This window comes from Eurosta solidaginis, chromosome 5 (assembly GCF_040869045.1).
Source record: "Eurosta solidaginis isolate ZX-2024a chromosome 5, ASM4086904v1, whole genome shotgun sequence".
Taxonomy (NCBI): Eukaryota; Metazoa; Arthropoda; class Insecta; order Diptera; family Tephritidae; genus Eurosta; species Eurosta solidaginis.
Genome location: NC_090323.1, coordinates 98,764,583 through 98,786,713, shown reverse-complemented (window position 1 = coordinate 98,786,713; position 22,131 = coordinate 98,764,583).

Sequence of the window (22,131 nt, the reverse complement as noted above, 5' to 3'; positions counted from 1 at the left end):
TCACAGTAACTATAATATTATTGCTTTTACCAAAACATGGCTGAAACACAATGTTTTAAATTCCGAAATTTTTGCGGTGAATGCCGGACCTATAGAAATGACCACTTAAATAGGACCGGAGGTGGTGTCTTGCTAGCTGTACATTCTTCAATTCCATCTGAAAATGTTAATGTACCCAAGTTGATTCCATCGAGTTTAAATGCACCCGAATCTTACTAGGCCGGGGTCATATTTACTTAGCCGTTTGCTATATTCCACCATCTTCTGATCTATCTGTGTACATATATGCACCGTATTTCACTGTTACAAAGAGTCAATTCGATGATAAAGCCCACGGACTCAATGATTGTATTAGGCGACTTTAACCTGCCACATATATCTTGGAACACTGTTGATCACAACATTGTCCCCGTGTCATCCAAGATGCATAACAATGACTTTTTGGATGGAATTACTGATCTTTGCCTTAATTAGATCAACTTCTTTCCGAATAAGTATGAAAAATTCTTAGACTTAGCATTTGTTGACGACATATCTAAATTCTCTATGAATCGGTGTGAAAACCCCTTGTTTTGCCAGAAGACGTTTACCATCCTCCTCTTGAAATAACTTACGAAATCATAAGCAACGAAGTCGGCTGCACTAACAAAACACGTGTCTCTACCAGGTGCTTTAATTTTTCCAAAACTAATTTTAACAATTTAAATAAGGAGCATTCTAAGATAACGTGGCCTCGATATAAAGAAGATGTAGAGCAAAACGTTTTACATTTTAATAAAACCATTTATACTTTATTTGAAAAACATGTGCCCAAACGCACATGCTCGTAAAATGAACCAGTACAAGCCTGGTTTACTAAAGAGCTTAAAGTTTTAAAAAATAAGAAATCACGTTTATTCAAATTATATAAGAAAACCGGTTTACATTCTGATTTTGCACAGTACCATGATTCAATCACAAGAGGTTTGCTCGACAGCCACATTTTTTGACAACTGCAGCCATTTTGCTCACAAATCGAATTGACATCGGTTAACTGTGTTGTTCCTTTGAGAATTTTCGACAAATATTTTTAGTAGAAATAGGAAGCAATCAGTTTACAAATACCCAATAAGTACTGAACTGCATAAGTCCTTAGAACACTTTTTTTTAATTTTATAGTGAATTTATTAACTATGCCTCGATCTATTAGTATGGCTGAAAATTGAAGATAGGTAATTTTATGAAAAGTGAGGACACCAAGAAATCGTTCACTTTCGTAAACCGATGAATATATGAAACCTAAACCAATTCAAAATGCATTGTTCAACGTCAAAACCTCGACTATTAAATCGATTAACGTAAAAATGTCATTAGTAAATAATGGAGATGCCATAACGAAATGTACTCATTGGGCATGTTAACTTTTTCAGGTAAAAGTCTAGAACAGCAGTCCAAAAATATCCAGAGCGGTGACCTCGACAACAATAATCCGAAGGCGGAAAAGAAAAATTGTATCTCTCTCCGGAGATATTTGCAGTTGAAGTTGGCAATTTTCAAGTGGTTGTTGTAATGTTTTTGTGCACTGAAAAAGATTTTGTATACAAAGGGATTTTGCACGCATTTAATTTTAATCCCACCTCATTGGTGGACCGGCCTGGGTAATTTTTTATAAGCTCGGCTGAAGGCCGCCAACGCAACTCGGGGTCATTTTTCGGTTTTTCGTCAATATCTTTTGAACGAGCTAAAATTTTTATTTCCGCCTTCGATTTATTGTCATGCCCCCAGCGGGTAAGGGGGTCAGAATATACCCGCGGTAGGTATGCCTGTCGTAAGAGGCGACTAAAATACCAGATTCAAGGGGTGTGTAGCGCAACCCTTCAGGTTGCCAGCGCAATATATAGCTTCTCCAAACCCAATTTTCAACCTCATCTATCCGCGGCGAATCCTGTTTCACTAACAGACGAGGCTCTAGCGACCCCAAGCTCCTCATGGAACTTGGGGGTGGGGAGGGAGGGGATGGCCTGAAGGTTTAATGTGGCCACATAAATCGTTCCCGAGATGGTCGGGCTAGCACCTTAACGGTGCTGTGGTACCGGAGCGTACAGGATCTGTATCCGGCAAAGGACCATCACATCGATAACACTCCCCAAAGCCTTCGGGGAGCAACCTTATCGCTACAACAACAACAACAACATTTATTGTCATCGAGGCCAATACGCGTCTTTTGACACTTCTCTCGATATTTTTGTGCGCGTATTAAAATTCGATCTTCTGTTCTATTAATTCCGTATGTTCGGAACATTCGTCTAAGAATTTTGGGAATCGGTTTATATTTGGAATATTATGTATATGGGCGATTCTCCGCGAGCTCTCAGGTTTAATAACCCAAAATTTTGGAAAAAAATATTCGATTTTCAAATATTTTCAATCATTTTTCTATGAGTTTTTATAGCTAAAAAACATTCCCAAAGTGGACGAGCTACAGCTGTTAATTTCTGTTCTTGATACTGAAACCTGTCACGGTTGTTACATTACACGCGTGCCACGGTTGTGGCATTTTTACAATAGATTGCTCATTAAAAAAAGCTAGTATGACTCGCAAGATTTTCCGTAAAATTTTAAGGTTATGTCAGCACTCTTTAAAGAATAGTGGTACAATAGACAGTACTTAACTCAAAACTACAAAGATACAAGTGTCACGATTGTGACACGAATTTTTGATACGTACCTTTTTTACCGTTCTTCAGTGTTTAAAAATGGATATTAGTTATTTTAAGACTGCAAACATTAACATGGCAATATGCGGGGACACTTGCTGATCAAAATTCACACTCACATGTCACAAACCAGTGTGCAATAAAGCAGTACTAACCTAACGATTTGAGTACCATTTTTTACACAAAAACTCATGGACACTTTTCAAAATCAAATTACAAAGCGAAAACAGAAATGTTATCATTAAAACAACATTTAATATTACAGATTAAGTCAAGTATTTAATATAATGACAGTTTATTATTCGCGTGATTAAAGATTAAAAAAGTTACCACCTAAAATGTTATGCAAAATGTGGTTGGGGACATGCCACGGTTGTGACATTTGTAGGGCATTATGAACTATAACTTCGTAAACCTGATGACCAGTCAATAAAATTCAACACGAAACTTTAAAATAAACATAATTTTAACTCAATTACATAATTTAATTCATAGAAAATGCTTTAGTATATTTCAAATTTCGAAAAGACACAAAACTATAAGCTCGCGGGGAATCACCCATATCAAAGATTTTAAAAATCTACGCTCTTTGTCCATATACTTATTTGATATATTCGGACCTCGTGAGGTAGTATCAAATGAACGTATTCAAAATATTCTAAATTAACGGTTTATCCGGAACGCTTCCATGAAAAGAGCTATCTGAAATTTCAGAATAAAAAGGTGAATACTCCCTGTGTAGCAGGACCGCACAAAAGCTTTACTTTCTATCAAAGTCAAGGTATGAATATCAAGTTCTAAGACAATAATCCATTTTCTTATTTTTGTTTTTGTCAGTTCATTGCGGCTGCTGAGTAGCGTATCACCCCATGTCGGCTGCCTGTTCAAAATCGTACTATCTCAAAATATTTTTCAAAAGTTTCCCAATTCAGTATTTGTCACAAAACCGCCCTATATTAGAGTTAGATTGAAGAACGCTTCATCTCAGAATGCTTTTCATTAACTCCCTCTTATTACAAAATGCATTGAACTTATGCTCATATAGGGAGTTTTTGAAACAAATTTTGAGATAGTGCATTTTTGAATGAAATTCTAACGTACGGCATTCTTCACTACTAATATACTACCAAAGATACTTTTCTACTACAATTTTCACTGAAGGGGATTGAATTATTCCCGTTTTCCTTACTTCGAAAAAGCAACCCGTCCAGATTTTTCAATTTGGGTGTGTCAACGATATGTCATCATTGGAGAACAAACCTCTAGTAATTGAATCATGGCACAGTACGCTATTTTCCGTTATAAGTATTTTGAACTTAATAAAAAGTGTTATGAAGTTTTCGTATGTATGTAAAATCAAAAGAAACATTATTTGCAACCCCAAGTCTTTATGATTTCGTAAATTCCAAACGCAGAACGAACGGGTTTCCTTCTGTCATGAAATTTAGAAATAGTATTTCCAACGACAATGAAGAGATTGCAAACTTCTTCGCTCAATTCTTTCACTCTAATTACTCTGCTGTGATTGATTCATCACCTACAAATTATCCATATCAGCTCCATTCTAGTAAATCAATATATGCTCCACATTTGCTGTCTGAAGATGTTCTATTACATCTAAAGACTTAAAAGAATCCTTCAATACGGTCCCGATTTGATCCCAATATGTTTTCTTAAAAAATGTGCGGAATACATTTACCAGCTCCTTACTGATCTGTTTAACCTTTAAAAAATGTAATTTTCCCGACTGCTTGGAAGGAATCTTTTCTTATCCCACTCCATAAAAAAGAAAGTAAGTCGTCTATTGAAAAATATCGTGGAATAGCAAAGCTCTCCGCTACCCCTAAGCTTTTCGAAGCAATCGTTACTAATCACCTTACATTTTCGATTTCTACATTGATAGATAGTTCACAGCATGGCTTTTGTAGAGCCAAATCAACCACAACCAATTTGCGTGAATTTTCAACTCACGTCTTTAATGGGTATAGAAACAATCATCATACCGACGTTATATACACTGCTTTCAGCAAGGAATTCGATAAAGTATGTCACTCATTACTTGCCTGTAAACTCGAATTGCTTGGCTTTCAACCTGGCCTAACTCGCTGGATCTCCTCCTATCTTTGAGGCAGAACTCAAAGAGCCATTTTTAAAAACATTTGTTCGAATGTCATCGATGTTCCCTCCGGGGTGCCTCGGGGAAGCCATTTCGGACCGATTCTGTTTTTGCGCTTTATAAACGATATTTCCACAACTATAAATTACTCTAAAATTTTAATGTATGCTGACGACGTAACACTTTTTAATCATACGCGTCAGTTGATGACTTGGTGTAATGCGAATTTTATACTGCTCAACATAGAAAAATGTAAATTCATGTGTTTTTTACGTGGGAACGTACAGCCAGCTTCTTACACCATTAATGGCCAAACTCTGGAAAGCGTTGACGGTTTTGTCGACTTGGGAGTTACAATGAATTGCAAACCTCAAATCTCATATTAATGCCACAGTCAATAAAGCGAGAGGATTATAGAATTTGTGAAAAGATGGGCAAAAGAGTTTACATTACGAAAACATTTTTTACAAAATTGGTGAGGCCGATATTAGAATAGGGATCGATAAATTGGAATCCGCGTTATCAAGTTCATGTGGATAGGTTAGAATCAACTCAAAAACAGTTTTTACTTTTGGCCTTGAGAAATCTTCAATGGGACTCCTTGTATAATCTTCCTCCTTACACTAAACTATTGAATGGGTCGATTTCAAGCCCATTTCTTTTGAACGAAGTAAACTTGAATGTTCCATGCCGAGTTTCAAGGCATTATAAACCTATAATTGTTAAACAATGCAGAAACAATCTCCAACTAAACGAACATTTTCTATGTTTATGTGAAGATTATAACTCTCACTCGAGAATAATTGATGTTTCGGACTCGCTCTTTGCCATGAAAAAAAACGGTTCTATCTCTCTCTAATAATTAAAAAATTATATGTATAATTTTAATCTATTGTATTTGTGAATCTATAGTTCTCAGCCACTGCCTCTCAAAGACTCGGTAACAATAAAAATTATAAATTATTAACAAAACATAAATAAGAATTAGAATAAAAAAATTATGTATTAAAAAAAAAACAGGATTAGACGGTTTCATAAGGCCACCTGAGGGCAGTGCGCTGCCGCAACGTCCGAGAAAAATAAAATTACCGGGATACTGCATTTACGGGCTCATGACCGTGGATTGATGGCACAAGTTGAACAATTCCTCCATCAAGCCATCTCAGAAGAAAAATGTTATCTGCTCTCTCTATACGGAAGTCAAAACTTCCAGGCCTTCTTTTTGCAACTGCTTCTCATTTTTTAAATCAAGTTTGCCAAATCTATTTCCTCTGCCCAAATGCATTTTCGGCGTAAATATGATATTAAATTTACAGTCGAGAAATAGTTATCGAAGTAAATTTAATGATTTTTTTCTTCTGGAATAGTTTTTGAAAGGTGAATGACAATATCAAAGCAAAATCCAAACTTTGATTCAGTTAATATTGTGCTTTTTCCTTGGTATATCTCAAAATCGTACAGCATGCCTTTTGAGCTGCATAGGCAAAACAGTTTCATTCCCCATTTGATGGGTTTCTTGGGCATATATTGCCTCAAAGAAGTCCTTCCTTTAAATGGAACCAAAAAACCACACAAAGGTTTTCATCTCTTGGCAGAGTGTATGTTTTTTGTATAAACATATTTATAAGTGGGCGAATAAGATTCAGTTTATCTCTATGTGGTGAACTAGTTGTAAACTTTAACCCACTTCGCAAAGAATGAAATCTTTGTCTCGACATATTTTCGGGGAATTGTGATATTAAGGTACTCATTGTCCAGTACATTTCGCAACGCGGAAACCGATTGTACCAATCGTTATTTCTAGAGAAAGAAATTTTAAAATCTCTTGAGTAGTAAAATTTAAAGATTTCCCATTTTTAATTATTGACGTCTGGTTTGTTGAAGATGAGCAAGATTCAATAAAAGTAGTCTCTGGAGTGGCCCAAGAAGCTTTTTTCCAACGAAATTGGTCGGCGTTTTTCAATGGCACCTTTGGAGTTTGGAAAACATCGCTCTTTTGAACTGTCCCATCAACTGAATGGCTAGCTGCTTTATCAATTTCCACAGAACCCTCGACATTGGCAACATATATATCGTGTATGTTTATCTCACACGGCCCTTCTCGAGAAAGCTCTTCTAACAAAGAGGTTTCATTGTTGTTGAGGGCATCTAATAAGTTGTTAGCCAGGTTATCTTCGCCCGAAATAATCTAAATCAGAAATATCGGAGTCGAAAAAAGTAGTTAAAAGTTTTTCAATTTCTTGATCTTTTAATCTTCTAGAAATTTTTTTTTAAATTACTTTGCTGTCAGTAGAGTAAAAAAAGCGTCTATTCGATATGTATATGGGCGATTCTCCGCGAGCTCTCAGGTTTAATAACCCAAAATTTTGGAAAAAAATATTCGATTTTCAAATATTTTCAATCATTTTTCTATGAGTTTTTATAGCTAAAAAACATTCCCAAAGTGGACGAGCTACAGCTGTTAATTTCTGTTCTTGATACTGAAACCTGTCACGGTTGTTACATTACACGCGTGCCACGGTTGTGGCATTTTTACAATAGATTGCTCATTAAAAAAAGCTAGTATGACTCGCAAGATTTTCCGTAAAATTTTAAGGTTATGTCAGCACTCTTTAAAGAATAGTGGTACAATAGACAGTACTTAACTCAAAACTACAAAGATACAAGTGTCACGATTGTGACACGAATTTTTGATACGTACCTTTTTTACCGTTCTTCAGTGTTTAAAAATGGATATTAGTTATTTTAAGACTGCAAACATTAACATGGCAATATGCGGGGACACTTGCTGATCAAAATTCACACTCACATGTCACAAACCAGTGTGCAATAAAGCAGTACTAACCTAACGATTTGAGTACCATTTTTTACACAAAAACTCATGGACACTTTTCAAAATCAAATTACAAAGCGAAAACAGAAATGTTATCATTAAAACAACATTTAATATTACAGATTAAGTCAAGTATTTAATATAATGACAGTTTATTATTCGCGTGATTAAAGATTAAAAAAGTTACCACCTAAAATGTTATGCAAAATGTGGTTGGGGACATGCCACGGTTGTGACATTTGTAGGGCATTATGAACTATAACTTCGTAAACCTGATGACCAGTCAATAAAATTCAACACGAAACTTTAAAATAAACATAATTTTAACTCAATTACATAATTTAATTCATAGAAAATGCTTTAGTATATTTCAAATTTCGAAAAGACACAAAACTATAAGCTCGCGGGGAATCACCCATATCAAAGATTTTAAAAATCTACGCTCTTTGTCCATATACTTATTTGATATATTCGGACCTCGTGAGGTAGTATCAAATGAACGTATTCAAAATATTCTAAATTAACGGTTTATCCGGAACGCTTCCATGAAAAGAGCTATCTGAAATTTCAGAATAAAAAGGTGAATACTCCCTGTGTAGCAGGACCGCACAAAAGCTTTACTTTCTATCAAAGTCAAGGTATGAATATCAAGTTCTAAGACAATAATCCATTTTCTTATTTTTGTTTTTGTCAGTTCATTGCGGCTGCTGAGTAGCGTATCACCCCATGTCGGCTGCCTGTTCAAAATCGTACTATCTCAAAATATTTTTCAAAAGTTTCCCAATTCAGTATTTGTCACAAAACCGCCCTATATTAGAGTTAGATTGAAGAACGCTTCATCTCAGAATGCTTTTCATTAACTCCCTCTTATTACAAAATGCATTGAACTTATGCTCATATAGGGAGTTTTTGAAACAAATTTTGAGATAGTGCATTTTTGAATGAAATTCTAACGTACGGCATTCTTCACTACTAATATACTACCAAAGATACTTTTCTACTACAATTTTCACTGAAGGGGATTGAATTATTCCCGTTTTCCTTACTTCGAAAAAGCAACCCGTCCAGATTTTTCAATTTGGGTGTGTCAACGATATGTCATCATTGGAGAACAAACCTCTAGTAATTGAATCATGGCACAGTACGCTATTTTCCGTTATAAGTATTTTGAACTTAATAAAAGGTGTTATGAAGTTTTCGTATGTATGTAAAATCAAAAGAAACATTATTTGCAACCCCAAGTCTTTATGATTTCGTAAATTCCAAACGCAGAACGAACGGGTTTCCTTCTGTCATGAAATTTAGAAATAGTATTTCCAACGACAATGAAGAGATTGCAAACTTCTTCGCTCAATTCTTTCACTCTAATTACTCTGCTGTGATTGATTCATCACCTACAAATTATCCATATCAGCTCCATTCTAGTAAATCAATATATGCTCCACATTTGCTGTCTGAAGATGTTCTATTACATCTAAAGACTTAAAAGAATCCTTCAATACGGTCCCGATTTGATCCCAATATGTTTTCTTAAAAAATGTGCGGAATACATTTACCAGCTCCTTACTGATCTGTTTAACCTTTAAAAAATGTAATTTTCCCGACTGCTTGGAAGGAATCTTTTCTTATCCCACTCCATAAAAAAGAAAGTAAGTCGTCTATTGAAAAATATCGTGGAATAGCAAAGCTCTCCGCTACCCCTAAGCTTTTCGAAGCAATCGTTACTAATCACCTTACATTTTCGATTTCTACATTGATAGATAGTTCACAGCATGGCTTTTGTAGAGCCAAATCAACCACAACCAATTTGCGTGAATTTTCAACTCACGTCTTTAATGGGTATAGAAACAATCATCATACCGACGTTATATACACTGCTTTCAGCAAGGAATTCGATAAAGTATGTCACTCATTACTTGCCTGTAAACTCGAATTGCTTGGCTTTCAACCTGGCCTAACTCGCTGGATCTCCTCCTATCTTTGAGGCAGAACTCAAAGAGCCATTTTTAAAAACATTTGTTCGAATGTCATCGATGTTCCCTCCGGGGTGCCTCGGGGAAGCCATTTCGGACCGATTCTGTTTTTGCGCTTTATAAACGATATTTCCACAACTATAAATTACTCTAAAATTTTAATGTATGCTGACGACGTAACACTTTTTAATCATACGCGTCAGTTGATGACTTGGTGTAATGCGAATTTTATACTGCTCAACATAGAAAAATGTAAATTCATGTGTTTTTTACGTGGGAACGTACAGCCAGCTTCTTACACCATTAATGGCCAAACTCTGGAAAGCGTTGACGGTTTTGTCGACTTGGGAGTTACAATGAATTGCAAACCTCAAATCTCATATTAATGCCACAGTCAATAAAGCGAGAGGATTATAGAATTTGTGAAAAGATGGGCAAAAGAGTTTACATTACGAAAACATTTTTTACAAAATTGGTGAGGCCGATATTAGAATAGGGATCGATAAATTGGAATCCGCGTTATCAAGTTCATGTGGATAGGTTAGAATCAACTCAAAAACAGTTTTTACTTTTGGCCTTGAGAAATCTTCAATGGGACTCCTTGTATAATCTTCCTCCTTACACTAAACTATTGAATGGGTCGATTTCAAGCCCATTTCTTTTGAACGAAGTAAACTTGAATGTTCCATGCCGAGTTTCAAGGCATTATAAACCTATAATTGTTAAACAATGCAGAAACAATCTCCAACTAAACGAACATTTTCTATGTTTATGTGAAGATTATAACTCTCACTCGAGAATAATTGATGTTTCGGACTCGCTCTTTGCCATGAAAAAAAACGGTTCTATCTCTCTCTAATAATTAAAAAATTATATGTATAATTTTAATCTATTGTATTTGTGAATCTATAGTTCTCAGCCACTGCCTCTCAAAGACTCGGTAACAATAAAAATTATAAATTATTAACAAAACATAAATAAGAATTAGAATAAAAAAATTATGTATTAAAAAAAAAACAGGATTAGACGGTTTCATAAGGCCACCTGAGGGCAGTGCGCTGCCGCAACGTCCGAGAAAAATAAAATTACCGGGATACTGCATTTACGGGCTCATGACCGTGGATTGATGGCACAAGTTGAACAATTCCTCCATCAAGCCATCTCAGAAGAAAAATGTTATCTGCTCTCTCTATACGGAAGTCAAAACTTCCAGGCCTTCTTTTTGCAACTGCTTCTCATTTTTTAAATCAAGTTTGCCAAATCTATTTCCTCTGCCCAAATGCATTTTCGGCGTAAATATGATATTAAATTTACAGTCGAGAAATAGTTATCGAAGTAAATTTAATGATTTTTTTCTTCTGGAATAGTTTTTGAAAGGTGAATGACAATATCAAAGCAAAATCCAAACTTTGATTCAGTTAATATTGTGCTTTTTCCTTGGTATATCTCAAAATCGTACAGCATGCCTTTTGAGCTGCATAGGCAAAACAGTTTCATTCCCCATTTGATGGGTTTCTTGGGCATATATTGCCTCAAAGAAGTCCTTCCTTTAAATGGAACCAAAAAACCACACAAAGGTTTTCATCTCTTGGCAGAGTGTATGTTTTTTGTATAAACATATTTATAAGTGGGCGAATAAGATTCAGTTTATCTCTATGTGGTGAACTAGTTGTAAACTTTAACCCACTTCGCAAAGAATGAAATCTTTGTCTCGACATATTTTCGGGGAATTGTGATATTAAGGTACTCATTGTCCAGTACATTTCGCAACGCGGAAACCGATTGTACCAATCGTTATTTCTAGAGAAAGAAATTTTAAAATCTCTTGAGTAGTAAAATTTAAAGATTTCCCATTTTTAATTATTGACGTCTGGTTTGTTGAAGATGAGCAAGATTCAATAAAAGTAGTCTCTGGAGTGGCCCAAGAAGCTTTTTTCCAACGAAATTGGTCGGCGTTTTTCAATGGCACCTTTGGAGTTTGGAAAACATCGCTCTTTTGAACTGTCCCATCAACTGAATGGCTAGCTGCTTTATCAATTTCCACAGAACCCTCGACATTGGCAACATATATATCGTGTATGTTTATCTCACACGGCCCTTCTCGAGAAAGCTCTTCTAACAAAGAGGTTTCATTGTTGTTGAGGGCATCTAATAAGTTGTTAGCCAGGTTATCTTCGCCCGAAATAATCTAAATCAGAAATATCGGAGTCGAAAAAAGTAGTTAAAAGTTTTTCAATTTCTTGATCTTTTAATCTTCTAGAAATTTTTTTTTAAATTACTTTGCTGTCAGTAGAGTAAAAAAAGCGTCTATTCGATATCAGCATCAAACGCAAATGATTTTGTTTGCCTTGTGTGTACACCGTTTACAACCAAAACTTGCGTATGTATCCATATGGATACAAGGATTGTTTAAAAAATCGACGACGCTTTTGCAGATAACAAATTTTAAAAATACTTATGCAATATGTTGAATTGACCGAATTTCTATGTACTTGATGCGTTCTGAACCAGACATATGCTCAGATTTATATGTAATTTGTATATAACAAACTCCATTTTACTCCAAAAAAAAAAAAACAAAAAAAGAGATGGCCCTTTTTAAAACGCTAGATTATTACCAATTAAAAGTAAACCTTAATTGTTTTCATTGCAAGTGTTTCTTTACACCTTAAAATATAATAAAGAGTTGAAAACTAAGTTACTTTTTTGGGGTGGAGACTGTCAGCGCCCCACAAAGTTGAATGTAACCATATGGATACTATATAGCGAAAGAGTTAAAAGTGATATGTATACTAATTAAATTGCAATATATTGTTATAATAGGTAAAAAATTGTCAAAACGCGTCAACAATATTCCCGCTTACTTGAGCTATTGCAGCAGCAACCTGAAATGGCGCAAGGCTTTACAACAGGGTCCCAAAAATTCAAATTGTGGTTGGGTGAGTAAAACTAAAATCATCTGTTGTTGTTGTAGCAATGCTCGCCCCACCTAATATCCGCGACCGATCACAAATTGTCATCAATATCCTCTAACGGGAGTCCAAGGAAACTTGCCGTTTCAACAGGGGTGGACCATAAGGAAAGGCGTGTTAGAGGCGTTGGTTCCACATTACAATTAAAGAGATGGTTGGTGTCATGTGGGGACACATTGCAAGCAGGGCATACATTTTGTATGTCGGGGTTGATTCTGGATAGGTAAGAGTTTAACCTGTTACAGTATCCAGAACGAAGTTGAGCAAGAGTGACACGCGTTTCCCTGGGGAGTATGCGTTCCTCTTCTGCGAGTTCTGGATATTTTTCTTCAAGTACTGGATTCACCGGGCAATTCCCGACATAAAGGTCCGACGCCTGTCTATGGAGTTCACCAAGGACCTGCTTGTGTTTTTCCTCTTCATACGGCTGGGTTCTCAGGTGCCGTATTTCCTCAAAATGCTTACGGAGATGACTCCTTAGGCCCCTAGGCGGTGCTGGTTCGTCAATCAGATGTCTGTTGGGATGCCCAGGTTTCTGGGTATTCAACAGAAACTGTTTAGTCAGCATCTCATTTCTCTCCCTGATGGGGAGTATTCTTGCCTCATTATGCAGATGGTGTTCTGGGGACATAAGAAGACAGCCCGTGGCGATTCTGAGAGCAGTATTTTGGCAGGCCTGTAGTTTCTTCCAGTGGGTGGTTTTTAGGCTTGGCGACCATATGGGTGACGCGTAGCACGTAATCGGCTGACTAATTGCTTTGTATGTGGTCAAGAGCGTTTCTTTATCTTTTCCCCAGGTACTACCAGCAAGGGATTTGAGGATTTTATTACGGCTCTGAATTCTTGGAACAATTGCGGTTGCGTGCGCACCAAAATGTATATCCTGATCAAACGTCACACCCAAGATTTTGGGGTGTAGGACAGTCGGTAGCGTAGTGCCATCGACGTGGATGTTCAATATGGTCGACATTTGGGGCGTCCATGTTGTAAATAAGGTCGCGGAAGATTTAGTCGGTGACAATGCCAGGTTTCGCGAGGCGAAAAAACTGGAGAGATCAGGAAGATAGCCGTTTATTTTATTGCATAGCTCATCGATCTTTGGGCCTGGGCCTGTGGCCATTATTGTGCAGTCATCGGCGTAGGAAACGATTGTGACTCCTTCCGGTGGTGAAGGTAGCTTAGATATGTAGAAATTAAACAAAAGCGGGGATAGGACACCACCCTGTGGCACCCCTTGTTTAATTCTCCTTTGTTTTGATGTTTCGTTTCTGAATTGAACCGATGCCTGCCGGCCACCCAGATAATTTGCGGTCCACCTTTTAAGACATGGGGGAAGGGTGGACCCTTCCAGGTCTTGCAGTAACGAGCCATGGTTGACCGTATCAAAAGCTTTTGATAGGTCTAACGCTACGAGTACTGTTCTATGGTGGGGATATTGATTCAAACCGCAATTTATCTGGGTGCTAATGACATTTAGCGCGGAGGTAGTGCTATGGAGTTTTCTGAAGCCATGCTGATGAGGGGCTAGCTGCAAATGTGCTTGGAAATAAGGGAGCAAAATGGCTTCAAGCGTCTTTGCCACTGGCGATAGGAGAGATATCGGACGATATGACTCACCTACGTTAGCTGGTTTCCCAGGCTTTAGTAGCGGGACCACCTTGGCCATTTTCCATTTCTCGGGTATGACAAAGGTGGAAAGAGACAGGTTGAAGACATGCGCTAAGTATTTGAAACCCTCTTTCCCTAGGTTTTTAAGCATCGGCATGGCTATGCCGTCTGGGCCCACTGCTTGGGATGGTTTAGCGCGCCCAATGGCGTCCTCAACCTCTCTAGCGGTGATGGTAATTGGTGACGCGCTGAGTTTGTGTTTATGTGCGTGTCTATTGGCTCTCCGTCTATCTTTGTCGACCGTAGGATGCATTATATATTGTCGGCAGAAAGCGCTCGCGCATTTTTTCGCATCCGACAGCACCTTATCGCCATAGGCGATGGAAACTTTGTCTTTGTGCTTAGTCGGATTCGATAGGGACTTTACGGTGGACCAAAGTTTACCTACACCGGTAGAGAGGTTACAACCTCTTAGGTGCTCTTCCCATTTCGCCCGCTTGTGTTCGTCCACAAGCTCGCGGCCTCCGCCGGGAAGTGGGATTCAATGACCTTACGGAAGGCACGCTCCCCTTGGCGGGCATCAGTCGGGATAGGGAGGGCAGCAAAGCTGCTGTCTGTTGCAGATTTATATTCTTCCCACTTTCCTTTTTTGAAGTTTATGAAAGTGCGTTTTTCGGTGACGATGAAGTCGGCGGCACGCTCGAACGAAATAAGTATGGGCGGGTGGTCGGATGCCAATGTTACCATCGGCTGCCAGTTGACGCAGTTTACGAGTTCTGCGCTCACGATTGAGATATCTGGCGAGCTATGACAGCTTCCTACCATACGTGTGGGGGCGTCTCCGTTTATTGTGCAGAACGTCGTTTCGTCTATTTGATCCGCCAACATCTCACCCCTACTGTCCGCCCGCAAGTTTGAATGCCATAGGTCGTGATGGGCATTGAAATCGCCTAAGATAATGCGATTGTTGCCAGTGAGTAAGGCCTCGATATTAGGGCGGTATCCACTGGGGCAACAGGTGACAGGAGGGATGTAGATGTTGATGATTTCTAGATTTGCATCGCCTGACCGGACAGATAGGCCTTGACGTTCTAAGACATTGTCACTGCGGTCGATGCCAGGATCAAATATATGATATTGCACAGAGTGGTGTATAATAAACGCGAGGCCGCCTCCATTTCCGCTCTCGCGGTCTTTCCTGTGGACATTATAACCAGGGCAGGTCTGCAATGCAGATCTTGCTGTGAGTTTAGTCTCTTGAATCGCAGCAATGCGGATGTTGTGCCGCTTCATGAAATCGACTATCTCCGTAATCTTCCCAGTTAGTCCATTACAGTTGAACTGCAGAATTCTGAAGTGCATGAGGGGTGACGCCGCCACTCTAGGGGTAAGTGAGGGGTGACTACGCCTAGGTTGTGGAAGGCCAGGACGCAATTGCTGTTGTGGCCTTGGGACTGGGCGCCCTTGGGCAAGCATTGGGGTACCCGGATGATTTGGGTTTGCGACCTGGCAACATGGCGCGATTAAACCCGTCGGGGGGTTGCCGTCGCGGAGACCAGAACATCTAGGAAAGTGGCACCACCCAAGGCAGGAGCTGCATTGAGCGGATGTCGCAAACCTATATATTCTGTGCTGGCAGACGGTGCAAACGGAGGCAGGGACTAAGAGTCTGTTTCCCTGACCTGCACGATTGCTGCCAGAAAAGAGGGGGGAGAAGAAGACGGGGGCAGGGGCTGATGCTCAGCATTGCTACCAGCCCTACTACGAAGGTAGTAGTTATGAGTGGTATCAGCTGTTTGAGTTGTTGCCGCAAGGAGCCACAAAAGATTTATAAAAGTTACGTGGACGTCGGGTTTTGGGATCAAGCCCAGAACAACCTGTCCGATGCAACCATCCCTTGCACGAGAAACACTGAACAGAGTATGACCGTCCTAAAAAGATTCTTTTCTGGCAAATGCAGCAAAACCATTTCTCATGACGGGGGTCAGGAGACGGACCCGGATTGGGTTCGATACCTTCCCGGAGTAAGAGAATATGTAGCAGTCCTGCTGCAAGGAGCTGCTGGGAGGATGACAATTTGTGGGAGGGACGAAACAAATTAAATGGGGTCACACTGAAATGACAGTCCTTGGTCGGGAAAAATCCCGAGTCGCTCCGGTACATAGAACCGACTGCCTTGGGAAGCGACTAAAATAAGATGACTAAAATCATCTTATTGGTATTGGTTTGGTTGTTGATGGTGAAAAAAATGATTTAAATAAAAACGCGCTATTTCGTAAGGTTCCCGATTTTAGACAGTCTAGGTGAACTATTTAATAAGACCTAAACTCAAAAGTAAATTTACGTAGGTAAGTACATTTGGTTGAGTACATAGGTACCAGTAAAAGAGAATAGAGTACAATGAGTGAATTTAAGAATGCAAATAACTATATGTCAAGCTATTGAGTGACAGAATTCTGTTATATATTTAATTTAATTAATGGATGATGTAATTTCGAGACGATATAGAAGTTGGATAGGTCTATTTAGCACTTGCTGATTTGCAAGCCGCATGCTCTAACGGACCGTCTCGTCCCGGATACGTAGTGTGTACAACTGCCAACCGCCATAGAAGATGCGGCTTATTATCTTCGTGGACTAACACAACATCGCCGATTTTAATGCTCCGAACTGGTTATGGTGAATTGAACGAAGTTGATTTAGGTAGTCTTGCTGCCAGCGCTTCCAGAAGCGCTTCATTAAGGTTTATCGCAAATGCCATGATTGTGAAAGCGCACTTCCGTCATTTTTGAGATCGGCCTGAAATAAAATGGATTTGCAATCAGTGAGAAAATTAGATGGAGTAAGTGACTCCATATCGTTATGATCGTATGTTATATACGTAAGATGTCGCGCATTTAGAATGCCTTGAACCTCTGATAGGAGTGTAGCTAATTCATCGTATGTTAGACGTGCTTTTCCAACAGCAGCCTTCAATGACGTTTTCACACTTCTAAGAAGGCGTTCCCAGAAGCCACCCCACCATGCCTTGGTGAGCTCTTAGTTGCTGCATTTCATTTGTTTTCATAATCTCGTTTAGTTTAGCTAGTTCCAGGTCTGCGCGCTTAAACGTTTTGGCACGGACGCGCTATAAATCTTCTTAGTGCATCTATACAGCTTTTCGTTGACATATCGCCAACCAGTTCTAAATGTACCGCCCGAATCGCCGCACATGTAAACAGCATAATGTAAACCTTTTTTTGATGTTTCTCGCTCTCTGAGTTTATAAAAAGAGGTCCGGCAAAGTCAACTCCAGTCGTTTTGAATGGGCGACTAGCTGGCACTCTCTCTATAGGCAATACAGTCCAAGGCTCGGAAGCGCTCTTGCCATGCAGCCGCTTACAAATAACGCAATGTCGCAAAATGCTCTTTATCAGCTGCCTTCCTTGTACTATCCAGTACTTCTGTCGAATTTGGGCTAAAACCGCATTAACACCGGCATGAAACATATTTTTGTGCACTTCAAGCACGAGCAGCTGACTGAAATGACTTTTTTGGTAATATTATTGGCATAGAGATATTCTTATCAAACTTGTCCGCCGGTAAACGGCCAGTAAGTCGTAAGATGCCGTTTTCCAGCTTAGGGCTTATACGAAACAGTCGATCCTTTGGACAGGGCCCGAATCTCATTGTAGTAAAATTTATGCTGTGTAGTTTTTATCCAGTATAGCTCCGCCGATTGTAATTCTTGGGACGTCAGCTCTTCTACTTCGCTAATTGATATTACATGTTGATTTGAGGAACGTCGCTTTAAGTTACACAAAAACCTGAATATGAATGCTGTGAGACGCAAGAGCCGCTTAAGTTGACTAAATTTCTCGATGGGTAAAATTAACATTTGTTCTGTTACGCTGTTAGTTTCAGGGGTAGCTACCATTAAATTAGTAAAGTTTCAATAACAAATTTCGAGGGCCAGCTTGATGAATCTTCTGATAGCCAAGGTGCACCATATTTTCATAACTTAGATTCTGCAATTACCTTGGCTCGAACGCCTCTGGTCAAAAGATCTGCAGGATTTGTCTTACCGTGACAATGTCTCCAATCATAAATATTGGTAAGGTCATTGATCTCGCTAACCCGCTCTGCAATATTGTTTTTAATTTTCTTACCATGACCGATTATCCAGTTAAGTGCTATTGCGGATTCAGTCCACAAATGAACAGATGCTGTTTCGAAATCCAATGACTTTATTAAAAATTTGCTTTATCTTGTTGCTATTAATGCCACTGTCAACTGTGATATCATCGCTTAAGGTGCACCAATTAATGCCAAGAATCTTTTGATTGAGTTCGGCTTGAACCCCATCATTAAGAAAACGTTTTCGTAAGTCGGTATCGTTTGTTTAGGAAAGTAAAATATTTTAAATAAACATCCCAATCAGAAAAAGTGTCTTTTAAATATGACCGTAAGTATTCATTAAAAACTCTATGATTACGTTCAATCGTGCCAACAGTTTCGTGATGGTATGCAGTTGAAAAATTATGTTCAATATTTAGAAGTTTAGTTAATTCTTCGAATAATTCATCTTTAAATTCTGTACCTAAAGCTGATTTTATGGCATTCAGTGTGCCGTAAGTTAAAATGAATCTTTCAAAAATTGCTAATGCTATTGTTTTTGCCGATTTGTCTGGCACAGCGACTGTTACCAGGTATTTAGTCATGTCGTAAATCATGGTAAGTGCGAACTTGTTACCATATTTGGACTCATGCAGTGGTCCTATTGTGTCAATTACTAGTATATCAAATGGTTTACAAGGAGTTGGTGTTAAAACAAGTTTTTCTTTTGTTTTAGGTTTCAACTTGTTTAAAAGAAAATCTTTACAACTTTTGATATATTTCGATATATCACGAGTCATGTTCTTCCAATAAAATTTTGTTCGCAGTTTTGCGTAAAGTCTTTTCATTCCGCAATGTTACTGTCTCCACTGGATCTGTTAAAATAATTTCTAATGATTTTAAAATTTTATTTCCAATATTTTTGGAATTTGTAATAGTATAATGTTCGAACAAAATATCGTTTCAATTTGCTTAATTTCGCGTTTGCCGGCTTCTGATTCAAGCCTCGAAAGTAATTTCTCTAAAATCATTATTTCGTTAACAAGCTCAAAACTAAGTAGCTCGAGTTTCTTTTGTTTAATATGGGCAAAAATTCTTAAATTTGTTGTTTTATTATTTTTATCGTACGTAATTCCAGATCTTATTCGTGGAATCTTTTTTGAAAAATTAAATGAAAATTTGTCGTAGACATGTAAAGTAATTTGTTTTTCGTCGTTTTTGTCTGTTTTAATATGAAGATTATTGTCATTTTGCCTTTTTGTCATTGATCGTGTCTGAACTGCTAAAATTTTTTTGTTCGATTCCTTAATCTCATCGATTGTAATACGAGATAGTGCATCGGCACCAACGTTTGATTTACCCTTTATGTAAACTATAGTAAAGTTATATTCTGCTAATTGTAATCTTATTCTTGAAAGTTTTGAATATGGGTCTTTATTATTGAATAAGTATACTAGAGGTCTATGGTCTGATTTTACAATGAAATGGGTGCCATAAACGTATGGTCGAAATTGCTTGATTGCAAAGTAAATAGCTAAAAGCTCTAATTCTATAATAGGTTTTTTCTGTACGGCTTTATTAAATGCTTTAGAAGCGAAACAAATTGCTAAATCACTACCTTGTTGTTCTTGACTTAAAATAGCGCCACATCCAGTTGTGGAAGCATCAACGGTAATAATGAATTGTTTAGTAAAATCTGCATATTGAAGTAATTTTAGTGAAAGTAACGCTGCTTTCAGAGATAAAAATGCTCTTTCGCACTCAACATCCCATACAAATTCAACTCTTTTTCTGCTTAATCGATTCAGAGGCGCTGCCAGAGAGGCAAAATTCGGTATAAACCGTCTGTAATAGTTTGCAAACGCGACAAATCGTCGTACCGCGTCTTTGTCAGTCGGTTTTGTATACTTTTTAATTGCGTTTATTTTAGAGTCGTCTGACAACAAACCTTTGGCTGAACATTTGTGACCTAAAAATGTAACTTCTGGTCGTAAAAGTTGCATTTATGTGGGTTAAGTTTGAGATTAAAAGACCTACAAGTATGGAAAACTTTTGAAAGATTTTTAATATGGTGTGCTTCACTACAACCTATGACGATAGTATCGTCGACGTACAAAAATGCGATGTTGGGTGGTATACCCGAAAAAGCTATTGTCATCATTCGTGAGAATGAATTAGGTGCTATATTTAAACCGAATGGAAGCACTTTCCATCTAAATGCGCCGACCGAGGTGCTGAAAGAAGTAATGTCACGTGAGTCAGGATGCAAGGGGATTTGATGAAATCCTGAAAAAAGATCTAATGTGAAAAAATACTTTCGTCAACTCTACCTAGTGGAAATTTATCAGCAATGAGTTTTTATGCGCGAAAATCTACGCACATACGATATGCTTTTTGACCATTAGTATCGTTCTTTGGGACTACAATCAGAGGACTATTGTAATTCGAATAACTGGGTTCAATCAAATCGTTACCTAACAATTTATTTACTTGGCAACTTATTTCTTCGCATTCAGAGTATGGCAATCTATAGTTTTAACATATACCGGTTCGTTGTCTGTCAATATTAATTTTTGCTGGTAGAAGTTATTTAAAGTCATTTTGTCCGTGTCAAGAGCGAAAATGTCAGCATAATCATTGCAAAGGTCAATTAATTTACTATGAGCATGTTGAGGTATTTGATTTTTTAAAATCGAAATTAGTTTTTTCATACGTTTGTCTTCTGTTTCTGTCTTGTTAATTGTATAAACATTATAGTTCGAAAGTTTTTCTGTTCGAATGCCGTTACTTTTTACATATTTGACATCATCCGTGGTGTTTATGACTTTAATTATTGGGTTACTGGAATTAACAATGCACCTAGCTGTGAAAACACCTTTTTCAATTTCCTGCGAGTCCACGAAAAGTGGCTCGGGTGAATCTCCTAAATCAAAAAGTCTGAATATTTCACATCTTGGCGGAATGATACAATGTCGCTTTCTGTTCCGTGTAGGGTTGGTATAGCGACTTTTTCTCTACCTATCCAAAAGGAAATACTATTTCTTTCATAGTTAATAATGCATTTGTTAATTTTCAGAAAATCTTTACCCAGTATGCCATAGGATGGAATATTAAAGTCTTCATTTACTACATGTAAAGTATGTTTAATAGAAAAGTTAGAAAAATTTAAATTTGCTGTAATTTTACCTAAAGTAGAAACTAAATTAGAAGTGACACCGGTAATGTTAATAATGTCGTTCGTATTTAAGGAAATATTTCTGCATAAACATGATATCTTTATTAAAGAAATATCCACTTGAGTGTCTACTAGGAAGGAACAAAATTTTTGTGACTCGTTAAGTTGTAATTCAATGAAATCAGAGTAATTTAAATTTAAACAATAGATGTCTATTGGTGAGGGATGTTCGCTCACTGGCTTAGTTCGTCCTCCCACAGTGTTCGCTCCTGAGGGGCGCTGGCGTTTAAAGCGCGAACGTTTGCGTTTCGACCTCTACCGTTTGAAGATCTTGAATTGTTGCTTCTATTGTTACTATTATTTGTATTTGAATTGGAATTTGTATTTGGACGCGTATTATTACTGTTGCTATTCTGGTATCCATTTCCGTTATAATTCCTATATCTTTGATTATTATTGCCGTTATAGTTGCTGTTGTATGCAAATGAATTATTGTTTCTATAACCAGTATAGCCGCGGTTTGGGTAAAAGCCTCGATAACTACCACGTGAATTTCTGAATGTGTTGTTACCACGTGATCGGAAAGCTAAAACCTGGCGTTCAGTTACTTCATTGTTTTGTTCTACAATTAATTTTGCTACTATGTCTTTCGGATCAGTAAAT